The sequence below is a fragment of the Anneissia japonica genome, unplaced genomic scaffold, assembly GCF_011630105.1.
Source record: "Anneissia japonica isolate Jap-2015-1 unplaced genomic scaffold, ASM1163010v1 scaffold288142_len361356_cov169, whole genome shotgun sequence".
Classification (NCBI taxonomy): Eukaryota; Metazoa; Echinodermata; class Crinoidea; order Comatulida; family Comatulidae; genus Anneissia; species Anneissia japonica.
Window position 1 is genome coordinate 339,564 of NW_022753229.1, and position 12,129 is coordinate 351,692.

At 31.8% G+C, this 12,129-nt stretch overlaps 1 long non-coding RNA gene across 1 annotated transcript in view; it reads left to right on the forward strand.

Annotated features, from left to right (window-relative positions):
- The first annotated feature begins 3,156 nt into the window (after positions 1–3,156).
- Positions 3,157–12,129, forward strand: part of LOC117122774 — a 12,909-nt gene continuing 3,936 nt past the window's right edge. The window contains exon 1 of the long non-coding RNA XR_004447747.1: positions 3,157–3,209. This is a non-coding gene — a long non-coding RNA (uncharacterized LOC117122774). The remainder of the gene's footprint in view (positions 3,210–12,129) is intronic.

A 12,129-nucleotide genomic window follows, 5' to 3' on the forward strand; every position in this document is an offset into this window, starting at 1 on the left:
ATATAGGTTTTATTGAACCATATCAAAAAGTATAGACTTATAAAGGTCGAAATTATGAAATATAGTATGTTTACATTATGTATTTATTTATACATACCGTTAAATGTTTTACTGCACTATATTGTCAGGACACCTATGCGTAGAGTCGAAATAGATCCTCCATTCCATATTAAGAGTTATGTCTACTATGACCCTCCATAAACTCAATGGTCCCATGAACACCTCAAAATATTAACATGATCTGTTTAGCATTTCGTTTATAAAAAAAAAATCATAATTTGACCCAGTAACTACCAGTACATGTTATACCGTAGCAAACGGTGGTTCTTTATTAGCTGATAAAGTACTCAATTTCAATTTTAGGCCTAACATCATGTACATTATTATCGATCGTCAAAATCGTGTACCGTATCATGTGTTAAGTGATACGTAAATTGTCTACATATTTCTAATAATAGGTTTGGATATTTGTTGTTATGGCGTCGCTTATCAACGAGTTTGTTATATATATAATGTCATAACGAATGTCATAACGAATAAATAACAATAATTAAACGTGTACATAGTATCTATCACTACTACAATAAGAAGATTAATATTTTTCTATCTTATAATCAATTTTATATAGCATTAAAAGGCTTCTTCTATGAATGGAATGACCTGTTCGAAGCACGAACTCCTGTAGACCAAACCCAGTACCGTTACGATTTTTAATTGTACAGGAAATCTACTCACTATTCGATTTCGAATTATGAAAAATGTAGGCTGTGGCACCGAGACCTCTGATGATTAGTGCCCAAAATTGTTTACATAAACGTAATGCAATAATAGCATATTGACTACTATTGTATATTTTCGGAAATATTTTCAGCCGCTCCAAATCTCTTTCCTATTCTTCCTTCTTCCTTTATTCTTTCACAATTTTACGTTTTATTCTTATTTTCCATAATATTACACACTCACATGATATAGTCACTCGTTTAGACCTAGCCTAGGCTAGACCTCGGCTAATTTATTCATTTTGATTGATTTTAACGCATAACCCACTGTTAGTTTTTATTATACACTGCAGTATAACCTAATAACTATAAGAAATGACAAATCGCAGCACTTTAAAAATTTTAAGTATTTTTGTTTGTAAATTTATTTTTTCCCAATGAAGAGTAAAGTATGATTACCTGTATGTTGGACAATGTTTATGAAAGCAATACAAACGTCTGATCTAAATAATAAAATATTTAATATTTTATTAAATGCTTGTTGACTGTACTTGTACTTTTGTAAATTTAAATTTACAAGAGTTGATAACAAAAATTAAAAAAAAGTGAGATAAACAGGGAAGTTAGTAGGCCTATTGGAATTTCATACAAAGATTTTATCAAAATATCACAAGGGGCAGGGTGTGAATTATGAATTATTTTTTAAATATGATTCTATCGAAGATACACGAAATTGACATTATTATTATTTATTAATACATTGTTAATGTTTAAAGCAAGGAGGTACGGTTGTCCAAAGAACGTCAGCCAACATCGGAAGGAATAAGACGAAAATGACTAATTGAGTAAAATAAAAAATATATACGGTATATAATTTCGTAGATTTTAATTTTTCTTGTCGATTCTTAATATATATAACTATGTGAATTTCATCCAAGTAGCTTTTTTTTGGCCCAACAAAATAAAAGATAACCAGCATCCAAATTTTCATATAACTCGTAAATATTTCTTCCTACCAGAGTAGGGCGCGTCAGTGTTTCAGATAGGCAAATGTAAACATTATTTGCATGGGCACCAAAAATAATGACATTAAAATATACGTCATCTTCCTTGTAGTGAAGTAAAATATAGGCCTATTCATGATGCACAAATACCATGAACAATATAGTTGAGCTACCGTATTAAATGTCAAACATAATACGCGTTCCTACAGTTTATTTGCTTATTTCAAAGGACAAATAATGTCATGTGCATCGAACCATGGCGTAGGCCTAAGCATAGAGAAAATAGTTCTATTTTCTCTATGGCCTAAGTAAATACCCGACGAAAACAAAATAGGCCTAATTCAAAGGATAACGGTTTGTCACATGGGGAAAAGCCAAAATATACGGTGGTTGATTTCCGCCAAGCAGTAAAACAAAAATATTTTTATTAGGGCGTTATACATGGGCGTCGATCGGTGAGGAACAGGGGGCGCTTCCCCCCACACTTTTCAAAGTAGGGGGACATTATATCGATTTTTATTCCCACTTTTCACCAATCTTCTATAATTAAAACCCCACTTTTAAAAGCGAATGGAAAGAATAACAGTTACCCATGACTCATGAATTTTGTCTGTTCAGTTTTCTAAGTGCGGTACGTATTTTCCGGACCAAAACCGAGTAAAAACGCAATTGTGTATACATTTCGTAACCATCTCAGAAACCACTAGATCGATTTTGTGGGTGCAACGGTTATCAGAGGCTAAATTTATTGTGAAGACAATGTACTGAACGTATATACTAGTTTAATATTACCTACATACATAGGATTACTGTTTTTCCTAATTTCAAAAAATTATAGTTCGTCAATTGAATTGTATATAGCCATTATTAAACAATAATTATACAGCCTTTGACACGGATATGTCTATCTATTTCGATTAAGTGATAGGCCTACCAAAAGTTATGTTGACGAAATCTCGCAATGGCGTCATAATAATCAGTGGAGGATTCGTTTAAGTGGGGGACTTTGAAAATACTTTTTTTTTTTCGTTGTCATTCAATCCGCCACTGCTACGTTCCTCGTACTACCGAGTAATAGGACAATACCCATGCACTATCGATACAAGAGTTTTTGTGTTAAAACGAAAAATAACAAAAATAGGAATAACAAAAAAAAAAAAAAAAAAACATTAGGTCTTCCGTCAAACATTTATATAGACATATATTTGAGTCTTTTCCTCCTTTGAATCTGTCACCGCTAACTCGTAATGCGAAGGAATTAGTTAAGTTTAGTGGTCACACTGTGTGATCATTTACTTAGGCCTACGATTGTAAATTGCTATGCAATGAATATAATGGAGTAGAACTGTAAATAAAACTCATTTCGTATGATTGAACCTATTGATATATTTCTTAAAGCCAACAGAGCGTATAGTAGGTATATTCTACGACGATTTACTTTACTTCATGGGTTTCCGTTATGGATGCGTATGCATATAGTATTAAGGTAAGTGCACAACTTCATACTTTTGAGAGTTAAAGTTACAAATTGGCATAATGGTAGACTGTTAAGGAGTATAATATATGAAATAACAAGACGTTAAACAGTGTCCCCTTAATAGGGTTGAAAATGTATTTATTTGATCATTGGCACGTTCAGATAGTGTCCCGTCCTCATAATAGGGGTGCTAGTCAAATGGGGCCATTTATTATTTTTGAACATGTTGAAAAGACAACCTCAAAATTACACAAATCAACATATTTCAGGAGGGAGGTGGTCAAACAGAAGAGTATGATTTGAACTCTATTGAAAATGTTGAAAACTATGGATGACCCAAATATCCTCAAAATGTGAATAGTACAGGTGAATGTAAATGTGCATGTGCACTATAAATGTGCAATTGGACTTTGAAAATCAAGAAAAATAAAGTTCAGTTAACAAACTAGGGTTTTCTTTAGAACGAAATACCGTTATTAATATGTCAAGAGCAATTCCCTAAAATCTTAACATTTAACTTCAAATAGTTTTTTCACAGCATACCCTTTAAAATTATCAATACATTTGATACCGGTATGCGATAACGATAAGTTACTGAAATAATATTGAAAAATAGATGGTTGCAAGACGATTATCTATAATTGAGTGTAAAATGTACCTATAAACATCATTTATACATACGATGACAAATAAATAACAAGTGGGGCAAAAGTGCCACACCCAAGTAATTACACATTTATATTGTTTTGAAAAATTGATGCTGTATTAATATAACAATATATTTCAATCCGGTTGATACTTTTCATTTCGCTCACTAAAAGTAAACAAACAACATATATCTTTCCCATTAAAAATCTACGGAGATGCTCTGGTAACAAATGACATAGATTTGTTAGCCATACACTTCCAATGATAATCGCATTATGTATGTAAATGTTAGTAACGTAAGTTTCATATATTATGTAAAACCGATCATGAGTCTATCGTTGTAAAATTCAGTAAAATTTTAATTTCATATTATATATAATATGTTTTTAAAAATAAATGATAACCTCGCATTCAAAATGAATACATTTTTTTCAAAATTATCATAAATGACTAAAGAGTGTTTTTGTCTATAATCAACAACCAGAACATTTGATTTGCTTTTATATTTATTTTAGATATGCTGCCCTCCCAAGGCAAAGGGAAGTTTGGGACAAATTTTTCAAAAATTGGTTGTACGTGATTCCGGGTACTATTCTGCACATTTCAAACTAAGCATCTTTTTCAAAACCCTTATATTTGTTGAGATATCAATATCATAAATGGGAATTATTTCCAATTTGTCAGAATAAAGCCACAGCAAAAGAAAGAATTTGGTGACATTGTGTGTATGACTAGCCAATCAGAATGCTGTATTCTGACTGTGTGAAAGGAAGATCTTTTTGTCAACGATACCAATCCGCCTCTGCTACGTTCGTCGTACTACCGAGTAATAGAACAATACCCATGCACTATCGATACAAGAGTTTTTGTGTTAAAACGAAAATAACAAAAATATGAATAACAAAAAACATTCTGGTGCCTTTGTCAAACATTTTATAGATTAACGAATATCTGAGTTTTTTATGCCTTTGAATATGTCACTGCTATATTCGTCATACCATGGAAGAATTAGTTTAGTGGTCGGTCACACTGTGTGATCATTTACTTGGTTTTTGAGAAAAAAAAATCGTTCATAATTTGTTTAAGCAACTTCAGCCTCAGTGCTCTTATAAAATATTATACTATTTATTCAACCGTTCTTCATTCAACAATCAAAATTGCGCAAAAGAAAATTAACATGAATTGAGGACATCTTGTAACGTTTATTTTCCGCCACACATATTTGCATGATTCGGGTTTTTGTTTTTGTTTTGTTTTTTTTTTACACCATTTACAGAGGTTGGAAAGAGTTGGCAGTAAGGCAATCGAGATTCACAGCAAAAGGCATTTTGTTTATTCTTTATTAATGTCACACCTTGTTTGATTTGATTGGTCAATTAAGCAGATTTTAATTAGTTAGTTAAGTTATCATTTTTATTTACTAGTTACGTTATCTCGTTTTTGGTATATGGTCACTATGGGCAAAATTATCTTAATTCCTGATAATGTTCGAATAAAGAACGAAATATCGAATCACTAGCTTCTCTTGTCAATTTGGAGTGAAATCCTCCGTGTCTAAACATAATCTGTGGGCCACTTGGGTAATATACAGCTACTGTTTCAAATTATATTTTCTGGTTGCTTCTACATCCTTTGGAAATATAGCTCTGTTCCTGGCAGTTGTTCCTTCAAGTTGTCCAATTAAAAGTTAATATATAACGCAACATCGTAATCATTAACAGCCTAAAGGGGAAAAAATATAAATGTACAACACATTATATTTTGAGTGAAGAAGAGCTATTGAATAGTGTACATGTGATTAGAATTTTGTTTTAATAGGGTAGTTCAATAAAAACATCAACACTTACACAACAAATACACAAAAAGTAATCATGTTGGGCCAGAAACATATCAGTGACTGTAGGGGGGATTACGACTATCATCGTTTCTTTGTTCAAAAGATTTTGCAATAGGCCTACTGCTTACAATATAATTTCTTACATTTCATTTTCATATCAGGTATTTTCTTACATCTCATTTTCATATGCAAATTTAATCGAAATTAAAATTAAAACTTAAGCCTTACTGAGTGTGGTGACATCACTCCATAATCCACACCTTCATCACTGTCATATTCTACGTACATTATCTGTCCACGGATGATACTCCTGAATCGTGTGTTTTCATCAGGATCGGCAAGTAAGCCTACGTAACGTCCAACTAATCTGAACAACCTACAAAAATTAAACCCATTACAGTATTACTAGTTTGTTAAAACATTATGTTTTATAAATGGCGCTGTGGCTTATCTTTACTGCGTTTAAGCCTGCATTTTCCAACAAATGCTTTTCTGTATTGTACGAATCTAGTGTCATATAGAAACCAATAGTGATAATGTTAATAAGTGGTTTGTCTTAAATTAGACCTAGCCTACTACAGTTTAAAATCTTTTGACCACATCGTAGGCGAAGCATTTGGTCGGTCCTTTCGTAAACCCGCCGTGCCAACCCTGCCGCCGTGCCCAAACATATGTAGTTTTTTTTTTTACGCACAGGGGCGGATCCAGTTGGCTGTCTCTTATACACATCTAGATGTGTATAAGAGACAGCCCTACCCCTCACCCCTGTGGCATGCTTACACACAAACAAATTTTCGCAATGAGTGTGATTTTCTTTTTTTCGCTATATGACAAGGCAAATCCCAAATAAAATATTTAGTTTAAGATATATGGAAACCACAAATTACCAACCACAAATAAATAAAAAAAACTTTGCCTTGCACTAGTTTAATAATAAGAGGATCGAAAAATTGCAGAGCTGTTCTAAATTTCACTATTTAGTGTAATAATATATAACACGTCATTAGGCCTACATTGGGCCAACAAGCCTATGCATTCTACTTTTAAATTGTAACACTAACAGGGCATGACCACAAAAGGTGTTATTTTATAAGTTTTAATACCAGCGGGCGGGACACTGACAGGCAAACGATCAGATACAGTTTTAAACGGTCTAGGCCTAGACAATTACTACTCTTTCTAGTTTAAGTTTATTTTTCTTATATTTGAATGCACTGTTGGGTATTGTCCAACGTGTGCCACTGTTACGAAAGTGAAATCCATTAAATTGAAATTGGTACTAGGTTAGGTGTCTATTAAATAGCTCACATATTAATTTGACACTTAGCTAGGCCTAGTTTTTTTCATGCAACTGAAAAAGGAACTTGCCCTAAGAGCTTGATACGCAGTGACGTATCTAGGGGAGGGCGCAGGGAAGGGGGCGGGCGCACGCCCTTCGAAAAACTCGCTCCCTTCTCGCCCTACAACTACATTTTAATTAGTATTTTATATTTGTTTAATACGTTATGTATATATCATCTAGTTCCTTTTTGTTAGATGTTGAGTAAGTATATTTATATACTGCGTGGTATGTAAATTGAATAAATAAAAGTAAATCTACTTACGATCTCAGTTTTAATTTCATTTCCATAACTTGAACTGGCGCATTCGCCTAAAAAATAGTATAGATATATTTGCTATTAATTCTTAGGGGTAAGAAGTACTGTACCGTATTTGAATTGGTTCTATTTATAGTCGATATCAATCAACTCTTGGGCATTGTGTATGGATTAGGCCTATTAGAAACTTTTAAAATATTTGTACACGTCCTTAATGCAATTTAAGTTATTACAATTTTACTTTTGTAGACCAGTATCTGAGAACACAGATAATTTAACTGACGCTCCAGTATAAAAAGTATAGTAAAAATCACACAAATTCGTCACGTAAAATTTTGTAAAAGTGTGGACAGATCTTTAGGATATTCATACCAGCTCCTGACCTGTGGTCGCCGTGTAGTGAAGGGAAAAAACCACGTTTCTAGCAACATTCAATCCATCTAAACATTATGTTTGACAACATTTATTTTGTAGAACAGTTCAAATATCTCATATAGAATTGCAACGAAATATCATTTGTGACCTGTAAATATCGCCTCAGTCAGTACTTGTTATCGAAGTTTTGGTGAATTAGGCTACATTGATATGTGAAAATTTGCGAAGAAAAATTCGCAATCAATATTGACTTTGATGATTTGCTTAATGTATTATTATAATCATTTGATATAAGAGAATAATAGAATCTAAGTAATTGCAATTAAAATGTGTTACTCAACATGAAAATCTAAATTTAAGATATTGAATTATAATTATTATCCGTTTGGCTTATTAAAATAAGGTCAAAGTTTGGAATTTTTGACAATGCTAATTTAATTTAAACGCTAATTTACATATATATTCAAATTACTTAATTATTTATAATTTAAAGTGTAAATTAGCATAATTATTTTTCAACCATATCATACCATAACGGATCAAGTAAGTGTATCATGCAATACTTCAATTAATGTAAAAAGCGAAAATGATTACCTAGTTAAACATTCATCAGGTAATAAATAGTTTGTGAAGGCATAATATGATTTTTTGTTAGTTCCTGTTAGCTTTGTAAAGCAGCAGGCCTAGGCCATATCTCTACTGATGAATCTGTTGCCGTGAAGTCTTTCTAGACCACATATTCTTCTTATTCCTCATTTTCTATTCAACACAATGCCTGGACAATTTATTATAAATTTAATGCTGATTACAAAGAAACAACTTAAATGTAGTAATTTTGAATACAAATGAAAAATACAGTTTCAAAATTGATATTGATTGTTGGTGGTATCATAAATACAGTGGTCAATGACTCAATGTAATAAAATTAAAATTTAGGCTCTTTCACAAATAGTTTTTAGATTAAAATGTTGTTTTTTTAAATGATTTAAATCTTATACATATAAAATGGAATAAAATTATTTTGACCAAAGAAAATGTAGAGTAACACGTTTTAAAAAGTAGCAAATAAACCCAGTTGCTGAAAATTGTTTTAACAGTATATTAAACGTGATAAATTAAGGCTGCGCATTACCTAACCGGTGATGTCATACACACAAGCCAAGTTTAAGTTAGATGGCGCTATTTAACAACATTTCTTCTGGAACGAGTTGAGACATATTCTACCCGACTGGATTGCTATTCATGAGTGACATCTGACGTACTAGTACTTTTAGAAGTGGTGAATTTTAACCTCCCACAAGATGGTAGCCATTGTTGGATTTAAAAAAAATTTATGTTTGAGTAAAAAATATCATTTATTATACATTTCTTTTTTTTTCTATCTAATTAATAAGAATAGGCATATAAAAACGCTGATTGAAAAATAGATAATAGTCTATTTTTAATAATAATTTTTAAACAATACATGGATCCGGCCATGCACTGAAGTATATTTACTCTAAAATACAAACAACTTACTCTATTCGAGTATGGACCGATGGCCCATACCCAACCTGCTCCATCTCTACCGAATTTAACTGATATATTTGCTACTCTTGTTTCCACCGCAACACAAAGGCCTCCGCCATCGGGATGTAGAGACAATGTCATCTCAGCTTCGCTGAGATATAAGCCTGCAAATATGGCCATTACAAAAATGGCAAATATGTAACGGTCCATGCTTCTGGAACTCTAAAAAAAATGTATATTTAAAATATAGATTTTGAACGTTGAAGAAGAGGAATCTGGGTTTTTGGGCTTTTGTTTGAAATTCAAACCCAATTAAAGCAACTAAAAAAGTATCTCCGAAAATATCCTAAATTGAAAGATACGATACGATACGATACGATATTCTTTATTGTCATTTGACAGGGTACAAATGAAATTCAAGATGATAATCATGTTCAAATACGGTAGTATATAAACCATTTACTCTGGCAAAGGTGATATGCCAAATCCTCTATTCTTTCCATCATGACAAAACCAAAGGTATAAATCCAGAATTATGTATGACAATATGTTTCAATCCTTCTATGGCGGCAAACAACCATTATATGAAATTCATAGAGATCAGAAATAAACTATTGGAATTAAATTTAACATTAATATAAAATACCAGTAAAACAATTTACAGAGAACATATCAAAATGTAAAATAATTTTTTAAAACAATTTAAACTATCTAGAATAAGCACTTTTATTTCAGTGGAGATTGATGCAATAAACAAGGACAATAGTTAAAAAGTGAGTTCTCAAAAGAATTTATCAATTACAGATTCAAGATGACGTTTATATACCTGTATAAAATCAAAGGTGTTAAAATCATTAAAATTATAAAACAATAAAATTAATGCTATGAAAACTGCAAGAACACACCAACAAAATAGGTTTTCTAGTTAATTAAATAAGCGTTTGTACTGCATAAATCAGAACAGTGTCCAGAATCATTTTCACTTTTGGGATTACATTGAATTTGACACTCGGCGCTACTAAGTCTTATAAATAGATAAAGTGTACACTCCAATTCGAGACCCCTCTAATTCTGAAACCCCTCTAATTCGAGACCACTTTTTTTAATGAACTATTGCTATTAATAACAATCTTTAATCTTTTAATATAAAACTATACATTTAATTGAAGACCGAGTCCCGAGACCGCCCCATTCAAGTACCAAAGGTGGTCACGAATTGATGGCGAACTGTCGTTAGAGATAACAGGGGTGTAGTTTGTGTGTGTGTGTGGGCCCGTGTGTGTGTGTGGGTGTGTGTGTGTGTGAATATAAAAACTATGCAAGATAGGCCCTATGTGACTTGGACCTCCGCTTAGTATATATAAGGTTGATTGTACAAAATAAGCCTAAAAAATGTTAGTTTGCTTTGACCAAAATACCCTAGATTTTCGGACCTTTAAATCAATAAATATTAAATTAACATTTAAAAAAAATCCAGTCTCTTTGATTTAAGTAATATAGGCTTGATGTCGAAATGATATGCAAGTGACGTGACGTGTTATAATAATTAAATATTTCAACTCCTACATTCATTTCAGGATAAATAACAATAATAATTAAATATAGTTATTAATATATAATTGCTATACAAAAATAATATATTTAATAATATAAATAATATTAGCAATGTGTTACTGTAATTGTTTAATCTACAGGTATTTCATATCTGGCAAGATTTCCTAGCCAATGATACAGTTAAAGGTCAATCATTTTTGAATCAATGATATATTGCGATAATTCTACAAAAATGAAATGATGACAAAGGGACCAAAATAAAGACCACAGCTAACATGGCTTAAACATCCTCCACAACACATTATATAAATAATTATAAAAGCGATACAAAATGGTCCATGATCTGTTAATCTATACAATTCGCACAGACGTACACACCAACATCAGTGTGCTAGGCCTAGCTTTATTAATGGGCTAGCTTAGCTTTGCTGTTCCTCTAAATCAGCAGGGGTGGACCCAGAGATGTCCGAAAAAGAGGCCGAAAGTGGGCCGATCGAGACAACACTACCCTAGGGCTCAGCGAATTTGTTGTTTTCTAGACGCCCAAAAATAAATTATTTCTTTTTTTTCTTTCTTTCTTTCTTTCTTATAGAAAGAAACTAGTAAGTTATTTTTTAAATGTGTTATGTTATTATTTGGCCTATTGTTTATTCATATTCTAAAAGTATGGAGGTGTACTTGGTGGTTAAGATAATTGCCTTGAAATCCAAGTATCTTGGGTTTAAGTCTTGTGACAGCACAAGATTTAAATATTAGCCAACATCTTAAGACAAGCTATATAGTATATATTCTATTCATAGTCTAAAAGGGACTATGGACTATGTGTCCAAAATAAACTAAGGTGAAACATTGATAGGCCTACATTATAATGTGAAATAATAACCCAAAATACAATCAGATGAATTATAGAGGTGTGCAAGATGGTTAGGATGCTTGCCCTCCAATTCAAGTGTCCTGGGTCCAAGTCATGTGACAGCACTTCCTTTATTCTCACTACTAAAAAAATGTCTGCTTCCTCACTCCTGCAATGCAGTTTATGAAGGTTTACATTACTTCATTTATTCAAGAGGGCTCCTAAATATCACCCAACATTCTAGGGTAAGCGTTACCCTCTTTAAATATTGTTAAAATAAAGATAAGCATGTATAGGCTTTATTGTACAATAATACAAACTATAAATTTCGTTTTCATGCAAACCCATATGCATTATATAGAATATTATCAAATTTTTATTGAATGGAATAGATATAATGCTTACTAGTAAGGGACTGGGCTATGGACTTTGTGTCTGAAATGAACTATGATGAAAAATTGATACATATAAGGTAAGATAATAAGCTAAAATAAAATAAAATAAAAAAATATACGTATATTTATTATATATATACGTATATATATATATATATAT